Genomic DNA, 22,590 nt, shown 5'->3' with positions numbered 1-22,590 from the left:
GGCTAGGGTTAGAGATCCGGTTAGGGTTACAATTGGACCTAGGGTTAGGGTTAAGTTCAGAGCTAGGTTTAGAGATCCGGTTAGGGTTACGATTGGACCTAGGGTTAGGGTTATGTTGAGGACTAGGGTTAGAGATCCGCTTAGGGTAACGACTGGACCTAGGGTTAGGGTTCTGTTGAGGGCTAGGTTTAGAGAGACGGTTCGGGTCACGATTGGACCTAGGGTTAGGGTTATGTTGAGGGCTAGGTTTAGAAAGACGGTGAGGGTTACGATTGGACCTAGGGTTAGGGTTATGTTGAGGGCTAGGGTTAGAGAGACGGTTAGGGTTACGATTCGACCTAGGGTTAGGGTATGTTCATGGCTAGGCTTAGAGATCCGGTTAGGGTTACGATTGGACCTAGGGTTAGGGTTATGTTCAGGGCTAGGGTTAGAGATCCGGTTAGGGTTACGATTGGACCTAGGGTTAGGGTTATGTTGAGGACTATGGTTAGAGATCCGGTTAGGGTTACCATTGGACGTAGGGTTAGGGTTATGTTGAGGGCTAGGGTTAGAGAGACGGTTAAGGTTACGATTGGTCCTAGGGTTAGGGTTATGTTGAGGGCTAGCGTTAGAGAGACGGTAGGGTTACGATTGGACCTAGGGTTAGGGTTATGTTGAGGGCTAGGGTAAGAGAGACGGTTAGGGTTACGATTGGACCTAGGGTTAGGGTTATGTTGAGGGCTAGGGTTAGAGATCTGGTTAGGGTTACAATTGGACCTAGGGTTAGGGTTATGTTCAGGGCTAGGGTTAGAGATCCGGTTAGGGTTACGATTGGACCTAGGGTTAGGGTTTTGTTGATGGCTAGGGTTAGAGAGACGGTGAGGGTTACGATTGGACCTAGGGTTAGGGTTATTTTCAGTGCTAGGGTAGAGATCCGGTTAGGGTTACGATTGGACCTAGGGTTAGGGTTATGTTGAGGGCTAGGGTTACAGAGTCAGTTAGGGTTACGATTGGACCTAGGGATAGGGTTATGATGAGGGCCAGGGTTAGAGATCTGGTTAGGGTTACAATTGTACCTAGGGTTAGTGTTAAGTTCAGAGCTAGGGTTAGAGAGACGGTTAGGGCTACGATTGGACCTAGGGTTAGGGTTATGTTGAGGGCTAGGGTTAGAGATCCTGTTAGGGTTACGATTGGACCTAGGGTTAGGGTTCTGTTGTGGGGTAGGTTTAGAGAGACGGTTAGGGTTACGATTGGACCTAGGGTTAGGGTTATGTTGAGGGCTAGGCTTAGAGATCCGGTTAGGGTTCCGATTGGACCTAGGGTTGGGGTTATGTTGAGGGTTAGAGTGAGAGATCCGGTTAGGGTTACAATTGGACCTAGGGTTAGGGTTCTGTTGAGGGCTAGGTTTAGAGAGAAGGTTAGGGTTATGATTGGTCCTAGGGTTAGGGTTATGTTGAGGGCTAGCGTTAGAGAGACGGTTAGGGTTACGATTCGACCTAGGGTTAGGGTTATGTTCAGGGCTAGGTATTAGAGATCCGGTTAGGGTTACGATTGCACCTATGGTTAGGGTTATGTTGAGGACTAGGGTTAGAGATCCGATTAGGGTTACGATTGGACCTAGGGTTAGGGTTATGTTGAGGGCTAGGTTTAGAGAGACGGTTAGGGCTACGATTGGACCTAGGGTTAGGGTTATGTTGAGGGCTAGGGTTAGAGATCCGGTTAGGGTTACGATTGGACCTAGGGTTAGGGTTATGTTGAGGGCTAGGCTTAGAGATCCGGTTAGGGTTCCGATTGGACCTAGGGTTGGGGTTCTGTTGAGGCCTAGAGTGAGAGATCCGGTTAGGGTTACAATTGGACCTAGGGTGAGGGTTATGTTGAGGTCTAGGCTTAGAGATCCGGTTAGGGTTAAGATTGGACCTAGGGTTAGGGTTATGTTGAGGGCTAGAGTGAGAGATCCGGTTAGGGTTACAATTGGACCTAGGGTTAGGGTTATGTTGATGGCTAGGGTTAGAGAGACGGTCAGGGTTATGATTGGACCCAGGGTTAGGGTTATGTTGACGGCTAGGGTTAGAGATCTGGTTAGGGTTACAATTGGACCTAGGGTTAGGCTTATGTTCAGAGCTAGGGTTAGAGATCCGGTTAGGGTTACGATTGGACGGAGGGTTAGGGTTATGTTGAGGACTAGGGTTAGAGATCCGGTTAGGGTAACGATTGGACCTAGGGTTAGGGTTCTATTGAGGGCTAGGTTTAGAGAGACGGTTAGGGTTACGATTGGACCTAGGGATAGGGTTATATTGAGGGCTAGGGTTAGAGAGACGGTTAGGGTTACGATTGGTCCTTGGGTTAGGGTTATGTTGAGGGTTAGCGTTAGAGAGACGGTGAGGGTTACGATTGGACCTAGGGTTATGGTTATGTTGAGGGCTAGGGTTAGAGAGACGGTTAGGGTTTCGATTCGACCTAGGGTTAGGTTAATGTTCAAGGCTAGGGTTAGAGATTCGGTTAGGGTTACGATTGGACCTAGGGTTAGGGTTATGTTGAGGGCTAGGGTTAGAGAGAAGGTTAGGGTTACGATTGGACCTAGGGTTAGGTTTATGTTAAGGGCTAGGGTTAGAGAGATGGTTAGGGTTACAATTGGACCTAGGATTAGGGTTATGTTCAGGGCTAGGGTTAGAGATCCGGTTAGGGTTACGATTGGACCTAGGGTTAGGGTTATGTTGAGGACTATGGTTAGAGATCCGATTAGGGTTACGATTGGACGTAGGGTTAGGGTTATGTTGAGGGCTAGGGTTAGAGAGACGGTTAGGGTTACGATTGGTCCTAGGGTTAGGGTTATGTTGAGGACTAGGGTTAGAGAGACGGTAGGGTTAGGATTAGACCTAGGGTTAGGGTTATGTTGAGGGCTAGGGTTAGAGAGACGGTTAGGGTTACGGTTGGACCTAGGGTTAGGGTTATGTTGAGGGCTAGTGTTAGAGAGACGGTTAGGGTTACTATTGGTCCTAGGGTTAGGGTTATGTTGAGGGCTAGCGTTAGAGAGAGGGTTAGGGTTACTATTGGTCCTAGGGTTAGGGTTATGTTGAGGGCTAGGGTTAGAGAGACGGTTAGGGTTACGATTCGACCTAAGGTTAGGGTTATGTTCAGGGCTAGGGTTAGAGATCCGGTTAGGGTTATGATTGGACCTAGGGTTAGGGTTAGTTGAGGGCTAGGGTTAGAGAGACGGTTAGGGTTACGATTGGACCTAGGGTTAGGGTTATGTTGAGGGCTAGGGTTAGAGATCTGGTTAGGGTTACAATTGGACCTAGGGTTAGGGTTATGTTCAGGTCTAGGGTTAGAGATCCGGTTAGGGTTACGATTGGACCTAGAGTTAAGGCTTTGTTGATGGCTAGGGTTAGAGAGACGATTAGGGTTACGATTGGACCTAGGGTTAGGGTTATGTTGAGGGCTAGGGTTAGCGATCTGGTTTGGGTTACAATTGGACCTAGGGTTAGGGTTATGTTCAGAGCTAGGGTTAGAGATCCGGTTAGGGTTACGATTGAACCTAGGGTTAGGGTTATGTTGAGGACTAGGGTTAGAGAGACGGTTAGGGTTACGATTGGTCCTAGGGTTAGGGTTATGTTGTGGGCTAGGTTTAGAGAGACGGTTAGGGTTATGATTGGACCTAGGGTTAGGGTTATGTTGAGGGCTAGGGTTAGAGAGACGGTTAGGGTTATGATTGGACCTAGGGTTAGGGTTATGTTGAGGACTAGGGTTAGAGAGACGGTTAGGGTTACGATTGGTCCTAGGGTTAGGGTTATGTTGTGGGCTAGGTTTAGAGAGACGGTTAGGGTTACGATTGGACCTAGGGTTAGGGTTATGTTGAGGGCTAGGGTTAGAGATATGGTGAGGGTTACAATTGGACCTAGGGTTAGGGTTATGTACAGGACCTGGGTTAGAGATCCGGTTAGGGTTACGATTGAACCTAGGGTTAGGGTTATGTTGAGGACTAGGGTTAGAGATCCGGTTAGGGTTACGATTGGACCTAGGGTTAGGGTTATGTTGAGGGCTAGATTTAGAGAGACGGTTAGGGCTACGATTGGACCTAGGGTTAGGGTTATGTTGAGGGCTAGGGTTAGAGATCCGGTTAGGGTTACGATTGGACCTAGGGTTAGGGTTATGTTGAGGGCTAGCGTTATAGAGACGGTGAGGGATACGATTGGGCCTAGGGTTAGGGTTATGTTGAGGGCTAGCTTTAGAGATCCGGTTAGGGATCCGATTAGACCTAGGGTTGGGGTTATGTTGAGGGCTAGAGTGAGAGATCTGATTAGGGTAACAATTGGACCTAGGGTTAGGGTTATGTTGAGATCTCGGCTTAGAGATCTGGTTAGGGTTAAGATTGGACCTAGGGTTAGGTTTATGTTGAGGGCTAGAGTGAGAGATCCGGTTAGGGTTACAATTGGACCTAGGGTTAGGGTTATGTTGATGGCTAGGGTTAGAGAGACGGTCAGGGTTACGATTGGACCTAGGGTTAGGGTTATGTTGAGGGCTAGGGTTAGAGAGACGGTCAGGGTTACGATTGGACCTAGGGTTAGGGTTATGTTGAGGGCTAGGGTTAGAGATCTGGTTAGGGTTACAATGGGACCTAGGGTTAGGGTTATGTTCAGGGCTAGGGTTAGAGATCCGGTTAGGGTTACGATTGGACCTAGGGTTAGGGTTTTGTTGATGGCTTGGTTTAGAGAGACGGTTAGGGTTACGATTGGACCTAGGGTTAGGGTTTTGTTGATGGCTAGGGTTACAGAGTCAGTTAGGGTTACGATTGGACCTAGGGTTAGGGTTATGTTCAGGGCTAGGGTTAGAGATCCGGTTAGGGTTACGATTGGACCTAGGGTTAGGGTTTTGTTGATGGCTAGGGTTAGAGAGACGGTTAGGGTTCCATTGGACCTAGGGTTAGGGTTATGTTGTGGACTAGTGTTAGAGATCCGGTTAGGGTAACGATTGGACCTAGGGTTAGGGTTCTGTTGAGGGCTAGGTTTAGAGAGACGGTTAGGGTTACGATTGGACCTAGGGATAGGGTTATGATGAGGGCTAGGGTTAGAGAGACGGTTAGGGTTACGATTGGTCCGAGGGTTAGGGTTATGTTGAGGGCTAGCGTTAGAGAGACGGTGAGGGTTACGATTCGACCTAGGGTTAGGGTTATGTTGAGGGCTAGGGTTAGAGAGACGGTTAGGGGTACGATTGGACCTAGGGTTAGGGTTATGTTGAGGGCTAGGGTTAGAGAGACGGTCAGGGTTACGATTGGACCTAGGGTTAGGGTTATGTTGAGGGCTAGGGTTAGAGATCTGGTTAGGGTTACAATGGGACCTAGGGTTAGGGTTATGTTCAGGGCTAGGGTTAGAGATATGGTGAGGGTTACAATTGGACCTAGGGTTAGGGTTATGTACAGGACCTGGGTTAGAGATCCGGTTAGGGTTACGATTGAACCTAGGGTTAGGGTTATGTTGAGGACTAGGGTTAGAGATCCGGTTAGGGTTACGATTGGACCTAGGGTTAGGGTTATGTTGAGGGCTAGATTTAGAGAGACGGTTAGGGCTACGATTGGACCTAGGGTTAGGGTTATGTTGAGGGCTAGGGTTAGAGATCCGGTTAGGGTTACGATTGGACCTAGGGTTAGGGTTATGTTGAGGGCTAGCGTTATAGAGACGGTGAGGGATACGATTGGGCCTAGGGTTAGGGTTATGTTGAGGGCTAGCTTTAGAGATCCGGTTAGGGATCCGATTAGACCTAGGGTTGGGGTTATGTTGAGGGCTAGAGTGAGAGATCTGATTAGGGTAACAATTGGACCTAGGGTTAGGGTTATGTTGAGATCTCGGCTTAGAGATCTGGTTAGGGTTAAGATTGGACCTAGGGTTAGGTTTATGTTGAGGGCTAGAGTGAGAGATCCGGTTAGGGTTACAATTGGACCTAGGGTTAGGGTTATGTTGATGGCTAGGGTTAGAGAGACGGTCAGGGTTACGATTGGACCTAGGGTTAGGGTTATGTTGAGGGCTAGGGTTAGAGAGACGGTCAGGGTTACGATTGGACCTAGGGTTAGGGTTATGTTGAGGGCTAGGGTTAGAGATCTGGTTAGGGTTACAATGGGACCTAGGGTTAGGGTTATGTTCAGGGCTAGGGTTAGAGATCCGGTTAGGGTTACGATTGGACCTAGGGTTAGGGTTTTGTTGATGGCTTGGTTTAGAGAGACGGTTAGGGTTACGATTGGACCTAGGGTTAGGGTTTTGTTGATGGCTAGGGTTACAGAGTCAGTTAGGGTTACGATTGGACCTAGGGTTAGGGTTATGTTCAGGGCTAGGGTTAGAGATCCGGTTAGGGTTACGATTGGACCTAGGGTTAGGGTTTTGTTGATGGCTAGGGTTAGAGAGACGGTTAGGGTTCCATTGGACCTAGGGTTAGGGTTATGTTGTGGACTAGTGTTAGAGATCCGGTTAGGGTAACGATTGGACCTAGGGTTAGGGTTCTGTTGAGGGCTAGGTTTAGAGAGACGGTTAGGGTTACGATTGGACCTAGGGATAGGGTTATGATGAGGGCTAGGGTTAGAGAGACGGTTAGGGTTACGATTGGTCCGAGGGTTAGGGTTATGTTGAGGGCTAGCGTTAGAGAGACGGTTAGGGGTACGATTCGACCTAGGGTTAGGGTTATGTTCAGGGCTAAGGTTAGAGATCCGGTTAGGGTTACGATTGGACCTAGGGTTAGGGTTAGTTGAGGGCTAGGGTTAGAGAGACGGTTAGGGTTACAATAGGACCTAGAGTTACGGTTATGTTGTGGCCTAGGGTTAGTGATCTGGTTAGGGTTACAATTGGACCTAGGGTTAGGGTTATGTTCAGAGCTAGGGTTAGAGATCCGGTTAGGGTTACGATTGGACCTAGGGTTAGGGTTATGTTGAGGACTAGGGTTAGAGATCCGGTTAGGGTAACGATTGGACCTAGGGTTAGGGTTCTTTTGAGGGCTAGGTTTAGAGAGACGGTTAGGGTTATGATTGGACCTAGGGTTAGGGTTATGTTGAGGGCTAGGGTTAGAGAGACGGTTAGGGTTACAATTGGTCCTAGGGTTAGCGTTATGTTGAGGGCTAGCGTTAGAGAGACGGTTAGGGTTACGATTCGACCTAGGGTTAGGGTTATGTTGAGGGCTAGGGTTAGAGAGACGGTTAGGGGTACGATTCGACCTAGGGTTAGGGTTATGTTCAGGGCTAAGGTTAGAGATCCGGTTAGGGTTACGATTGGACCTAGGGTTAGGGTTAGTTGAGGGCTAGGGTTAGAGAGACGGTTAGGGTTACAATAGGACCTAGAGTTACGGTTATGTTGTGGGCTAGGGTTAGTGATCTGGTTAGGGTTACAATTGGACCTAGGGTTAGGGTTATGTTCAGAGCTAGGGTTAGAGATCCGGTTAGGGTTACGATTGGACCTAGGGTTAGGGTTATGTTGAGGACTAGGGTTAGAGATCCGGTTAGGGTAACGATTGGACCTAGGGTTAGGGTTCTTTTGAGGGCTAGGTTTAGAGAGACGGTTAGGGTTATGATTGGACCTAGGGTTAGGGTTATGTTGAGGGCTAGGGTTAGAGAGACGGTTAGGGTTACAATTGGTCCTAGGGTTAGCGTTATGTTGAGGGCTAGCGTTAGAGAGACGGTTAGGGTTACGATTCGACCTAGGGTTAGGGTTATGTTCATGGCTAGGTATTAGAGATCCGGTTACGGTTACGATTGCACCTAGGGTTAGGGTTATGTTGAGGGCTAGGGTTAGAGAAACGGTTAGGCTTACGATTGGACCTAGGGTTAGGGCTTTGTTGAGGGCTAGGGTTAGAGATATGGTGAGGATTACAATTGGACCTAGGGTTAGGGTTATGTTCAGGACCTGGGTTAGAGATCCGGTTAGGGTTACGATTGAACCTAGAGTTAGGGTTATGTTGAGGGCTAGGGTTAGAGAGACGGTTAGGGTTACGATTGGACCTAGGGTTAGGGTTATGTTGAGGGCTAGGTTTAGAGAGACGGTTAGGGTTACTATTGGTCCTAGGGTTAGGGTTATGTTGAGGGCTAGCGTTAGAGAGAGGGTTAGGTTTACGATTGGACCTACGGTTAGGGTTATGTTGAGGGCTAGGGTTAGAGAGACGGTTAGGGTTACGATTCGACCTAGGGTTAGGGTTATGTTCAGGGCTAGGTTTAGAGATCCGGTTAGGGTTACGATTGGACCTAGGGTTAGGGTTAGTTGAGGGCTACGGTTAGAGAGACGGTTAGGGTTACGATTGGACCTAGGGTTAGGGTTATGTTGAGGGCTACGGTTAGAGATCCGGTTAGGGTTACGATTGGACCTAGGGTTAGGGTTATGTTGAGGGCTAGGGTTAGAGAGACGGTTAGGACTACGATTGGACCTAGGGTTAGGGTTATGTTGAGGGCTAGGGTTAGAGATCCGGTTAGGGTTACGATTGGACCTAGGGTTAGGGTTATGTTGAGGGCTAGGGTTAGAGATCCGGTTAGGGTTACGATTGGACCTAGGGTTAGGGTTATGTTGAGGGCTAGGTTTAGACAGACGGTTAGGGCTACGATTGGACCTAGGGTTAGGGTTATGTTGAGGGCTAGGGTTAGAGATCCGGTTAGGGTTACGATTCGACCTAGAGTTAGGGTTATGTTGAGGGCTAGCGTTAGAGAGACGGTGAGGGATACGATTGGGCCTAGGGTTAGGGTTATGTTGAGGGCTAGGCTTAGAGATCCGGTTAGGGTTCCGATTGGACCTAGGGTTGGGGTTATGTTGAGGGCTAGAGTGAGAGATCCGGTTAGGGTTACGATTGGACCTAGGGTTAGGGTTATGTTGAGGACTAGTGTTAGAGATCCGGTTAGGGTAACGATTGGACCTAGGGTTAGGGTTCTGTTGAGGGCTAGGTTTAGAGAGACGGTTAGGGTTACGATTGTTCCTAGGGTTAGGGTTATGTTCAGGGCTAGGGTTAGAGATCCGTTTAGGGTTACGATTGGACCTAGGGTTAGGGTTATGTTGAGGACTATGGTTAGAGATCCGGTTAGGGTTACGATTGGACGTATTGTTAGGGTTATGTTGAGGGCTAGGGTTAGAGAGACGGTTAGGGTTACGATTGGTCCTAGGGTTAGGGTTATGTTGAGGGCTAGGGTTAGAGAGACGGTAGGGTTACGATTGGACCTAGGGTTAGGGTTATGTTGAGGGCTAGGGTTAGAGAGACGGTTAGGGTTACTATTGTTCCTAGGGTTAGGGTTATGTTGAGGGCTAGCGTTAGAGAGACGGTTAGGGTTACGATTGGACCTAGGGTTAGGGTTATGTTGAGGGGTAGGGTTATAGAGACGGTTAGGGTTACGATTCGACCTAGGGTTAGGGTTATGTTCAGGGCTAGGGTTAGAGATCCGGTTAGGGTTACGATTGGACCTAGGGTTAGGGTTAGTTGAGGGCTAGGGTTAGAGAGACGGTTAGGGTTACGATTGGACCTAGGGTTAGGGTTATATTGAGGGCAAGGGTTAGAGATCCGGTTAGGGTTACAGTTGGACCTAGGGTTAGGGTTATGTTCAGGTCTAGGGTTAGAGATCCGGTTAGGGTTACGATTGGACCTACGGTTAGGGTTTTGTTGATGGCTAGGGTTAGAGAGACGGTTAGGGTTACGATAGGACCTAGAGTTACGGTTATGTTGAGGGCTAGGGTTAGTGATCTGGTTAGGGTTACAATTGGACCTAGGGTTAGGGTTATGTTGAGGACTAGGGTTAGAGATCCGGTTAGGGTAACGATTGGACCTAGGGTTAGGGTTCTGTTGAGGGCTAGGTTTAGAGAGACAGTTAGGATTATGATTGGACCTAGGGTTAGGGTTATGTTGAGGGCTAGGGTTAGAGAGACGGTTAGGGTTACAATTGGTCCTAGGGTTAGGGTTATGTTGAGGGCTAGCGTTAGAGAGACGGTTAGGGTTACGATTCGACCTAGGGTTAGGGTTATGTTCATGGCTAGGTATTAGAGATCCGGTTAGGGTTACGATTGGACCTAGGGTTAGGGTTATGTTGAGGACTAGTGTTAGAGATCCGGTTAGGGTAACGATTGGACCTAGGGTTAGGGTTCTGTTGAGGGCTAGGTTTAGAGAGACGGTTAGGGTTACGATTGGACCTAGGGTTAGGGTTATGTTCAGGGCTAGGGTTAGAGATCCGGTTAGGGTTACGATTGGACCTAGGGTTAGGGTTTTGTTGATGGCTAGGGTTAGAGAGACGGTTAGGGTTCCATTGGACCTAGGGTTAGGGTTTTGTTGATGGCTAGGGTTACAGAGTCAGTTAAGGTTACGATTGGACCTAGGGTTAAGGTTATGATGAGGGCTAGTGTTAGAGATCCGGTTAGGGTTACGATTGGACCTAGGGTTAGGGTTATGTTGTGGACTAGTGTTAGAGATCCGGTTAGGGTAACGATTGGACCTAGGGTTAGGGTTCTGTTGAGGGCTAGGTTTAGAGAGACGGTTAGGGTTACGATTGGACCTAGGGATAGGGTTATGTTGAGGACTAGGGTTAGAGATCCGGTTAGGGTAACGATTGGACCTAGGGTTAGGGTTCTGTTGAGGGCTAGGTTTAGAGAGACGGTTAGGGTTATGATTGGACCTAGGGTTAGGCTTATGTTGAGTGCTAGGGTTAGAGAGACGGTTAGGGTTACGATTGGTCCTAGGGTTAGGGTTATGTTGAGGGCTAGCGGTAGAGAGACGGTTAGGGTTACGATTCGACCTAGGGTTAGGGTTATGTTCAGGGCTAGGTATTAGAGATCCGGTCAGGGTTACGATTGGACCTAGGGTTAGGGTTATGTTGAGGGCTAGGGTTAGAGATCCTGTTAGGGTTACGATTGGACCTAGGTTTAGGGTTATGTTGAGGGCTAGGGTTAGAGATATGGTGAGGGTTACAATTGGACCTAGGGTTAGGGTTATGTTCAGGACCTGGGTTAGGGATCCGGTTAGGGTTACGATTGAACCTAGGGTTAGGGTTATGTTGAGGACTAGGGTTAGAGATCCGTTTAGGGTTACGATTGGACCTAGGGTTAGGGTTATGTTGAGGGCTAGGTTTAGAGAGACGGTTAGGGCTACGATTGGACCTAGGGTTAGGGTTAGTTGAGGGCTACGGTTAGAGAGACGGTTAGGGTTACGATTGGACCTAGGGTTAGGGTTATGTTCATGGCTAGGTATTAGAGATCCGGTTAGGGTTACGATTGGACCTAGGGTTAGGGTTATGTTGAGGACTAGTGTTAGAGATCCGGTTAGGGTTACGATTGGACCTAGGGTTAGGGTTAGTTGAGGGCTACGGTTAGAGAGACGGTTAGGGTTACGATTGGACCTAGGGTTAGGGTTATGTTGAGGGCTACGGTTAGAGATCCGGTTAGGGTTACGATTGGACCTAGGGTTAGGGTTATGTTGAGGGCTAGGGTTAGAGAGACGGTTAGGACTACGATTGGACCTAGGGTTAGGGTTATGTTGAGGGCTAGGGTTAGAGATCCGGTTAGGGTTACGATTGGACCTAGGGTTAGGGTTATGTTGAGGGCTAGGGTTAGAGATCCGGTTAGGGTTACGATTGGACCTAGGGTTAGGGTTATGTTGAGGGCTAGGTTTAGACAGACGGTTAGGGCTACGATTGGACCTAGGGTTAGGGTTATGTTGAGGGCTAGGGTTAGAGATCCGGTTAGGGTTACGATTCGACCTAGAGTTAGGGTTATGTTGAGGGCTAGCGTTAGAGAGACGGTGAGGGATACGATTGGGCCTAGGGTTAGGGTTATGTTGAGGGCTAGGCTTAGAGATCCGGTTAGGGTTCCGATTGGACCTAGGGTTGGGGTTATGTTGAGGGCTAGAGTGAGAGATCCGGTTAGGGTTACGATTGGACCTAGGGTTAGGGTTATGTTGAGGACTAGTGTTAGAGATCCGGTTAGGGTAACGATTGGACCTAGGGTTAGGGTTCTGTTGAGGGCTAGGTTTAGAGAGACGGTTAGGGTTACGATTGTTCCTAGGGTTAGGGTTATGTTCAGGGCTAGGGTTAGAGATCCGTTTAGGGTTACGATTGGACCTAGGGTTAGGGTTATGTTGAGGACTATGGTTAGAGATCCGGTTAGGGTTACGATTGGACGTATTGTTAGGGTTATGTTGAGGGCTAGGGTTAGAGAGACGGTTAGGGTTACGATTGGTCCTAGGGTTAGGGTTATGTTGAGGGCTAGGGTTAGAGAGACGGTAGGGTTACGATTGGACCTAGGGTTAGGGTTATGTTGAGGGCTAGGGTTAGAGAGACGGTTAGGGTTACTATTGTTCCTAGGGTTAGGGTTATGTTGAGGGCTAGCGTTAGAGAGACGGTTAGGGTTACGATTGGACCTAGGGTTAGGGTTATGTTGAGGGGTAGGGTTATAGAGACGGTTAGGGTTACGATTCGACCTAGGGTTAGGGTTATGTTCAGGGCTAGGGTTAGAGATCCGGTTAGGGTTACGATTGGACCTAGGGTTAGGGTTAGTTGAGGGCTAGGGTTAGAGAGACGGTTAGGGTTACGATTGGACCTAGGGTTAGGGTTATATTGAGGGCAAGGGTTAGAGATCCGGTTAGGGTTACAGTTGGACCTAGGGTTAGGGTTATGTTCAGGTCTAGGGTTAGAGATCCGGTTAGGGTTACGATTGGACCTACGGTTAGGGTTTTGTTGATGGCTAGGGTTAGAGAGACGGTTAGGGTTACGATAGGACCTAGAGTTACGGTTATGTTGAGGGCTAGGGTTAGTGATCTGGTTAGGGTTACAATTGGACCTAGGGTTAGGGTTATGTTGAGGACTAGGGTTAGAGATCCGGTTAGGGTAACGATTGGACCTAGGGTTAGGGTTCTGTTGAGGGCTAGGTTTAGAGAGACAGTTAGGATTATGATTGGACCTAGGGTTAGGGTTATGTTGAGGGCTAGGGTTAGAGAGACGGTTAGGGTTACAATTGGTCCTAGGGTTAGGGTTATGTTGAGGGCTAGCGTTAGAGAGACGGTTAGGGTTACGATTCGACCTAGGGTTAGGGTTATGTTCATGGCTAGGTATTAGAGATCCGGTTAGGGTTACGATTGGACCTAGGGTTAGGGTTATGTTGAGGACTAGTGTTAGAGATCCGGTTAGGGTAACGATTGGACCTAGGGTTAGGGTTCTGTTGAGGGCTAGGTTTAGAGAGACGGTTAGGGTTACGATTGGACCTAGGGTTAGGGTTATGTTCAGGGCTAGGGTTAGAGATCCGGTTAGGGTTACGATTGGACCTAGGGTTAGGGTTTTGTTGATGGCTAGGGTTAGAGAGACGGTTAGGGTTCCATTGGACCTAGGGTTAGGGTTTTGTTGATGGCTAGGGTTACAGAGTCAGTTAAGGTTACGATTGGACCTAGGGTTAAGGTTATGATGAGGGCTAGTGTTAGAGATCCGGTTAGGGTTACGATTGGACCTAGGGTTAGGGTTATGTTGTGGACTAGTGTTAGAGATCCGGTTAGGGTAACGATTGGACCTAGGGTTAGGGTTCTGTTGAGGGCTAGGTTTAGAGAGACGGTTAGGGTTACGATTGGACCTAGGGATAGGGTTATGTTGAGGACTAGGGTTAGAGATCCGGTTAGGGTAACGATTGGACCTAGGGTTAGGGTTCTGTTGAGGGCTAGGTTTAGAGAGACGGTTAGGGTTATGATTGGACCTAGGGTTAGGCTTATGTTGAGTGCTAGGGTTAGAGAGACGGTTAGGGTTACGATTGGTCCTAGGGTTAGGGTTATGTTGAGGGCTAGCGGTAGAGAGACGGTTAGGGTTACGATTCGACCTAGGGTTAGGGTTATGTTCAGGGCTAGGTATTAGAGATCCGGTCAGGGTTACGATTGGACCTAGGGTTAGGGTTATGTTGAGGGCTAGGGTTAGAGATCCTGTTAGGGTTACGATTGGACCTAGGTTTAGGGTTATGTTGAGGGCTAGGGTTAGAGATATGGTGAGGGTTACAATTGGACCTAGGGTTAGGGTTATGTTCAGGACCTGGGTTAGGGATCCGGTTAGGGTTACGATTGAACCTAGGGTTAGGGTTATGTTGAGGACTAGGGTTAGAGATCCGTTTAGGGTTACGATTGGACCTAGGGTTAGGGTTATGTTGAGGGCTAGGTTTAGAGAGACGGTTAGGGCTACGATTGGACCTAGGGTTAGGGTTATGTTGAGGGCTAGGGTTAGAGATCCGGTTAGGGTTACGATTGGACCTAGGGTTAGGGTTATGTTGAGGGCTAGGGTTAGAAATCCGGTTAGGGTTACGATTGGACCTAGGGTTAGGGTTATATTGAGGGCTAGGGTTAGAGATCCGTTTAGGGTTAAGATTGGACCTAGGGTTAGGGTTATGTTGAGGGCTAGCGTTAGAGAGACGGTGAGGGATACGATTGGGCCTAGGGTTAGGGTTATGTTGAGGGCTAGGCTTAGAGATCCGGTTAGGGTTCCGATTGGACCTAGGGTTGGGGTTATGTTGAGGGCTAGAGTGAGAGATCCGGTTAGGGTTACAATTGGACCTAGGGTTAGGGTTATGTTGAGATCTAGGCTTAGAGATCCGGTTAGGGTTAAGATTGGACCTAGGGTTAGGGTTATGTTGAGAGCTAGAGTGAGAGATCCGGTTAGGGTTACAATTGGACCTAGGGTTAGGGTTATGTTGATGGCTAGGGTTAGAGAGACGGTCAGGGTTACGATTGTACCTGGGGTTAGGGTTATGTTGAGGGCTAGGGTTAGAGATCTGGATAGGGTTACAATTGTATCTAGGGTTAGGGTTATGTTCAGGGCTAGGGTTAGAGATCCGGTTAGGGTTACGATTGGACCTAGGGTTAGGGTTTTGTTGATGGCTAGGGTTAGAGAGATGGTTAGGGTTACGATTGGACCTAGGGTTAGGGTTTTCTTGATGGCTAGGGTTACAGAGTCAGTTAGGGTTACGATTGGACCTAGGGTTAAGGTTATGATGAGGGCTAGTGTTAGAGATCTGGTTAGGGTTACAATTGGACATAGGGTTAGGGTTAAGTTCAGAGCTAGGGTTAGAGATCCGGTTAGGGTTACGATTGGACCTAGGGTTAGGGTTTTGTTGATGGCTAGGGTTAGAGAGACGGTTAGGGTTACGATTGGACCTAGGGTTAGTGTTTTCTTGATGGCTAGGGTTACAGAGTCAGTTAGGGTTACGATTGGACCTAGGGTTAAGGTTATGATGAGGGCTAGTGTTAGAGATCTGGTTAGGGTTACAATTGGACATAGAGTTAGGGTTAAGTTCAGAGCTAGGGTTAGAGATCCGGTTAGGGTTACGATTGGACCTAGGGTTAGGGTTATGTTGAGGACTAGTGTTAGAGATCCGGTTAGGGTAACGATTGGACCTAGGGTTAGGGTTCTGTTGAGGGCTAGGATTAGAGAGACGGTTAGGGTGACGATTGGACCTAGGGTTAGGGTTATTTTCAGGGCTAGGGTTAGAGATCCGGTTAGGGTTACGATTGGACCTAGGGTTAGGGTTTTGTTGATGGCTAGGGTTAGAGAGACGGTTAGGGTTACGATTGGACCTAGGGTTAGGGTTTTGTTGATGGCTAGGGTTACAGAGTCAGTTAGGGTTACGATTGGACCTATGGTTAAGGTTATGATGAGGGCTAGTGTTAGAGATCTGGTTAGGTTTACAATTGGACCTAGGGTTAGGGTTAAGTTCAGAGCTAAGGTTAGAGATCCGGTTAGGGTTCCGATTGGACCTAGGGATAGGGTTATGATGAGGGCTAGGGTTAGAGAGACGGTTAGCGTTACGATTGGTCCTAGGGTTAGGGTTATGTTGAGGGCTAGCGTTAAAGAGACGGTGAGGGTTACGATAGGACCTAGGGTTAGGGTTATGTTGAGGGCTACGGTTAGAGAGACGGTTAGGGTTACTATTGGTCCTAGGGTTAGGGTTATGTTGAGGGCTAGGGTTAGAGATCTGGTTAGGGTTACAATTGGACCTAGGGTTAGGGTTATGTTCAGGTCTAGGGTTAGAGATCCGGTTAGGGTTACGATTGGACCTAGGGTTAGGGTTTTGTTGATGGCTAGGGTTAGAGAGACGGTTAGGGTTACGATTGGACCTAGGGTTAGGGTTTTGTTGATGGCTAGGGTTAGAGAGACGGTTAGGGTTACGATTGGACCTAGGGATAGGGTTATGATGAGGGCTAGGGTTAGAGAGACGGTTAGCGTTACGATTGGTCCTAGGGTTAGGATTATGTTGAGGGCTAGCGTTAAAGAGACGGTGAGGGTTACGATTGGACCTAGGGTTAGGGTTATGTTGAGGGCTACGGTTAGAGAGACGGTTAGGGTTACTATTGGTCCTAGGGTTAGGGTTATGTTGAGGGCTAGGGTTAGAGATCCGGTTAGGGTTACGATTGGACCTAGGGTTAGGGTTTTGTTGATGGCTAGGGTTAGAGAGACGGTTAGGGTTACGATTGGACCTAGGGTTAGGGTTTTGTTGATGGGTAGGGTTAGAGAGACGGTTAGGGTTACGATTGGACCTAGGGATAGGGTTATGATGAGGGCTCGGGTTAGCGAGACGGTTAGCGTTACGATTGGTCCTAGGGTTAGGATTACGTTGAGGGCTAGCGTTAAAGAGACGGTGAGGGTTACGATTGGACCTAGGGTTAGGGTTATGTTGAGGGCTACGGTTAGAGAGACGGTTAGGGTTACTATTGGTCCTAGGGTTAGGGTTATGTTGAGGGCTAGGGTTAGAGATCTGGTTAGGGTTACAATTGGACCTAGGGTTAGGGTTATGTTCAGGTCTAGGGTTAGAGATCCGGTTAGGGTTACGATTGGACCTAGGGTTAGGGTTTTGTTGATGGCTAGGGTTAGAGAGACGGTTAGGGTTACGATTGGACCTAGGGTTAGGGTTTTGTTGATGGCTAGGGTTAGAGATACTGTTAGGGTTACGATAGGACCTAGAGTTACGGTTATGTTGAGGGCTAGGGTTAGTGATCTGGTTAGGGTTACAATTGGACCTAGGGTTAGGGTTATGTTCAGAGCTAGGGTTAGAGATCCGGTTAGGGTTACGATTGGACCTAGGGTTAGGGTTATGTTGAGGACTAGGGTTAGAGATCCGGTTAGGGTAACGATTGGACCTAGGGTTAGGGTTCTGTTGAGGGCTAGGTTTAGAGAGACGGTTAGGGTTATGATTGGACCTAGGGTTAGGGTTATGTTGAGGGCTAGGGTTAGAGAGACGGTTAGGGTTACAATTGGTCCTAGGGTTAGGGTTATGTTGAGGGTTAGCGTTAGAGAGACGGTTAGGGTTACGATTCGACCTAGGGTTAGGGTTATGTTCAGGGCTAGGTATTAGAGATCCGGTTAGGGTTACGATTGCACCTAGGGTTAGGGCTATGTTGAGGGCTAGGGTTAGAGAGACGGTTAGGGTTACGATTGGACCTAGGGTTAGGGCTTTGTTGAGGGCTAGGGTTAGAGATATGGTGAGGATTACAATTGGACCTAGGGTTAGGGTTATGTTCAGGACCTGGGTTAGAGATCCGGTTAGGGTTACGATTGAACCTAGGGTTAGGGTTTTGTTGAGGGCTAGGGTTAGAGAGACGGTTAGGGTTACGATTGGACCTAGGGTTAGGGTTATGTTGAGGGCTAGGGTTAGAGAGACGGTTACGGTTACTATTGGTCCTAGGGTTAGGGTTATGTTGAAGGCTAGCGTTAGAGAGAGGGTTAGGGTTACGATTGGACCTAGGGTTAGGGTTATGTTGAGGGCTAGGGTTAGAGAGACAGTTAGGGTTACGATTCGACCTAGGGTTAGGGCTATGTTCAGGGCTAGGGTTAGAGATCCGGTTAGGGTTACGATTGGACCTAGGGTTAGGGTTAGTTGAGGGCGAGGGTTAGAGAGACGGTTAGGGTTACGATTGGACCTAGGGTTAGGGTTATGTTGAGGGCTAGGGTTAGAGATCTGGTTAGGGTTACAATTGGACCTAGGGTTAGGGTTAGGTTCAGGTCTAGGGTTAGAGATCCGGTTAGGGTTACGATTGGACCTAGGGTTAGGGCTTTGTTGAGGGCTAGGGTTAGAGATATGGTGAGGATTACAATTGGACCTAGGGTTAGGGGTATGTTCAGGACCTGGGTTAGAGATCCGGTTAGGGTTACGATTGAACCTAGGGTTAGGGTTATGTTGAGGGCTAGGGTTAGAGAGACAGTTAGGGTTACGATTGGACCTAGGGTTAGGGTTATGTTGAGGGCTAGGGTTAGAGAGACGGTTAGGGTTACTATTGGTCCTAGGGTTAGGGTTATGTTGAGGGCTAGCGTTAGAGAGAGGGTTAGGGTTACGATTCGACCTAGGGTTAGGGTTATGTTGAGGGCTAGGGTTAGAGAGACGGTTAGGGTTACGATTCGACCTAGGGTTAGGGTTATGTTCAGGGCTAGGGTTAGAGATCCGGTTAGGGTTACGATTGGACCTAGGGTTAGGTTTAGTTGAGGGCTACGGTTAGAGAGACGGTTAGGGTTACGATTGGACCTAGGGTTAGGTTTATGTTGAGGGCTAGGGTTAGCGATCTGTTTAGGGTTACAATTGGACCTAGGGTTAGGGTTATGTTCAGAGCTAGGGTTAGAGATTCGGTTAGGGTTACGTTTGGACCTAGGGTTAGGGTTACGTTGAGGACTAGGGTTAGAGATCCGGTTAGGGTAACGATTGGACCTAGGGTTAGGGTTCTGTTGAGGGCTAGGTTTAGAGAGACGGTTAGGGTTACGATTGGACCTAGGGTTAGGGTTATGTTGAGGGCTAGGTTTAGAGAGACTGTGAGGGTTACGATTGGACCTAGGGTTAGGGTTATGTTGAGGGCTAGGGTTAGAGAGACGGTTAAGGTTACGATTCGACCTAGGGTTAGGGTTGTGTTCAGGGCTAGGGTTAGAGATCCGGTTAGGGTTACGATTGGACCTAGGGTTAGGGTTATGTTGAGGGCTAGGGTTAGAGAGACGGTTAGGGTTACGATTGGTCCTAGGGTTAGGGTTATGTTCAGGGCTAGGGTTAGAGATCCGGTTAGGGTTACGATTGGACCTAGGGTTAGGGTTTTGTTGATGGCTAGGGTTAGAGAGACGGTTAGGGTTACGATTGGACCTAGGGATAGGGTTATGATGAGGGCTAGGGTTAGAGAGACGGTTAGCGTTACGATTGGTCCTAGGGTTAGGATTATGTTGAGGGCTAGCGTTAAAGAGACGGTGAGGGTTACGATTGGACCTAGGGTTAGGGTTATGTTGAGGGCTACGGTTAGAGAGACGGTTAGGGTTACTATTGGTCCTAGGGTTAGGGTTATGTTGAGGGCTAGGGTTAGAGATCCGGTTAGGGTTACGATTGGACCTAGGGTTAGGGTTTTGTTGATGGCTAGGGTTAGAGAGACGGTTAGGGTTACGATTGGACCTAGGGTTAGGGTTTTGTTGATGGGTAGGGTTAGAGAGACGGTTAGGGTTACGATTGGACCTAGGGATAGGGTTATGATGAGGGCTCGGGTTAGCGAGACGGTTAGCGTTAGGATTGGTCCTAGGGTTAGGATTATGTTGAGGGCTAGCGTTAAAGAGACGGTGAGGGTTACGATTGGACCTAGGGTTAGGGTTATGTTGAGGGCTACGGTTAGAGAGACGGTTAGGGTTACTATTGGTCCTAGGGTTAGGGTTATGTTGAGGGCTAGGGTTAGAGATCTGGTTAGGGTTACAATTGGACCTAGGGTTAGGGTTATGTTCAGGTCTAGGGTTAGAGATCCGGTTAGGGTTACGATTGGACCTAGGGTTAGGGTTTTGTTGATGGCTAGGGTTAGAGAGACGGTTAGGGTTACGATTGGACCTAGGGTTAGGGTTTTGTTGATGGCTAGGGTTAGAGAGACGGTTAGGGTTACGATAGGACCTAGAGTTACGGTTATGTTGAGGGCTAGGGTTAGTGATCTGGTTAGGGTTACAATTGGACCTAGGGTTAGGGTTATGTTCAGAGCTAGGGTTAGAGATCCGGTTAGGGTTACGATTGGACCTAGGGTTAGGGTTATGTTGAGGACTAGGGTTAGAGATCCGGTTAGGGTAACGATTGGACCTAGGGTTAGGGTTCTGTTGAGGGCTAGGTTTAGAGAGACGGTTAGGGTTATGATTGGACCTAGGGTTAGGGTTATGTTGAGGGCTAGGGTTAGAGAGACGGTTAGGGTTACAATTGGTCCTAGGGTTAGGGTTATGTTGAGGGCTAGCGTTAGAGAGACGGTTAGGGTTACGATTCGACCTAGGGTTAGGGTTATGTTCAGGGCTAGGTATTAGAGATCCGGTTAGGGTTACGATTGCACCTAGGGTTAGGGCTATGTTGAGGGCTAGGGTTAGAGAGACGGTTAGGGTTACGATTGGACCTAGGGTTAGGGCTTTGTTGAGGGCTAGGGTTAGAGATATGGTGAGGATTACAATTGGACCTAGGGTTAGGGTTATGTTCAGGACCTGGGTTAGAGATCCGGTTAGGGTTACGATTGAACCTAGGGTTAGGGTTTTGTTGAGGGCTAGGGTTAGAGAGACGGTTAGGGTTACGATTGGACCTAGGGTTAGGGTTATGTTGAGGGCTAGGGTTAGAGAGACGGTTAGGGTTACTATTGGTCCTAGGGTTAGGGTTATGTTGAAGGCTAGCGTTAGAGAGAGGGTTAGGGTTACGATTGGACCTAGGGTTAGGGTTATGTTGAGGGCTAGGGTTAGAGAGACAGTTAGGGTTACGATTCGACCTAGGGTTAGGGCTATGTTCAGGGCTAGGGTTAGAGATCCGGTTAGGGTTACGATTGGACCTAGGGTTAGGGTTAGTTGAGGGCGAGGGTTAGAGAGACGGTTAGGGTTACGATTGGACCTAGGGTTAGGGTTATGTTGAGGGCTAGGGTTAGAGATCTGGTTAGGGTTACAATTGGACCTAGGGTTAGGGTTAGGTTCAGGTCTAGGGTTAGAGATCCGGTTAGGGTTACGATTGGACTTAGGGTTAGGGCTTTGTTGAGGGCTAGGGTTAGAGATATGGTGAGGATTACAATTGGACCTAGGGTTAGGGGTATGTTCAGGACCTGGGTTAGAGATCCGGTTAGGGTTACGATTGAACCTAGGGTTAGGGTTATGTTGAGGGCTAGGGTTAGAGAGACAGTTAGGGTTACGATTGGACCTAGGGTTAGGGTTATGTTGAGGGCTAGGGTTAGAGAGACGGTTAGGGTTACTATTGGTCCTAGGGTTAGGGTTATGTTGAGGGCTAGCGTTAGAGAGAGGGTTAGGGTTACGATTCGACCTAGGGTTAGGGTTATGTTGAGGGCTAGGGTTAGAGATCCGGTTAGGGTTACGATTGGACCTAGGGTTAGGTTTAGTTGAGGGCTACGGTTAGAGAGACGGTTAGGGTTACGATTGGACCTAGGGTTAGGTTTATGTTGAGGGCTAGGGTTAGCGATCTGTTTAGGGTTACAATTGGACCTAGGGTTAGGGTTATGTTCAGAGCTAGGGTTAGAGATTCGGTTAGGGTTACGTTTGGACCTAGGGTTAGGGTTACGTTGAGGACTAGGGTTAGAGATCCGGTTAGGGTAACGATTGGACCTAGGGTTAGGGTTCTGTTGAGGGCTAGGTTTAGAGAGACGGTTAGGGTTACGATTGGACCTAGGGTTAGGGTTATGTTGAGGGCTAGGTTTAGAGAGACTGTGAGGGTTACGATTGGACCTAGGGTTAGGGTTATGTTGAGGGCTAGGGTTAGAGAGACGGTTAGGGTTACGATTCGACCTAGGGTTAGGGTTGTGTTCAGGGCTAGGGTTAGAGATCCGGTTAGGGTTACGATTGGACCTAGGGTTAGGGTTATGTTGAGGGCTAGGGTTAGAGAGACGGTTAGGGTTACGATTGGTCCTAGGGTTAGGGTTATGTTTAGGGCTAGGGTTAGAGATCCGGTTAGGGTTACGATTGGACCTAGGGTTAGGGTTATATTGAGGACTATGGTTAGAGATCCGGTTAGAGTTACGATTGGACCTAGGGTTAGGGTTATGTTGAGGGCTAGGGTTAGAGAGACAGTTAGGGTTACGATTGGTCCTAGGGTTAGGGTTATGTTGAGGTCTAGCGTTATAGAGACGGTAGGGTTACGATTGGACCTAGGGTTAGGGTTATGTTGAGGGCTAGGGTTAGAGAGACGGTTAGGGTTACGAATGGTCCTAGTGTTAGGGTTATGTTGAGGGCTAGGGTTAGAGAGACGGTTAGGGTTACGATTCGACCTAGGGTTAGGGTTGTGTTCAGGGCTAGGGTTAGAGATCCGGTTAGGGTTACGATTGGACCTAGGGTTAGGGTTATGTTGAGGGCTAGGGTTAGAGAGACGGTTAGGGTTACGATTGGTCCTAGGGTTAGGGTTATGTTCAGGGCAAGGGTTAGAGATCCGGTTAGGGTTACGATTGGACCTAGGGTTAGGGTTATGTTGAGGACTATGGTTAGAGATCCGGTTAGAGTTACGATTGGACCTAGGGTTAGGGTTATGTTGAGGGCTAGGGTTAGAGAGACAGTTAGGGTTACGATTGGTCCTAGGGTTAGGGTTATGTTGAGGTCTAGCGTTATAGAGACGGTAGGGTTACGATTGGACCTAGGGTTAGGGTTATGTTGAGGGCTAGGGTTAGAGATCCTCTTAGGGTTACGATTGGACCTAGGGT

The sequence above is a fragment of the Miniopterus natalensis genome, chromosome 1 (assembly GCF_054644295.1).
Source record: "Miniopterus natalensis isolate mMinNat1 chromosome 1, mMinNat1.hap1, whole genome shotgun sequence".
Lineage (NCBI taxonomy): Eukaryota > Metazoa > Chordata > Mammalia > Chiroptera > Miniopteridae > Miniopterus > Miniopterus natalensis.
The sequence above is the reverse complement of the archived record's forward strand: the minus strand, read 5'-3'. Positions refer to the sequence as shown.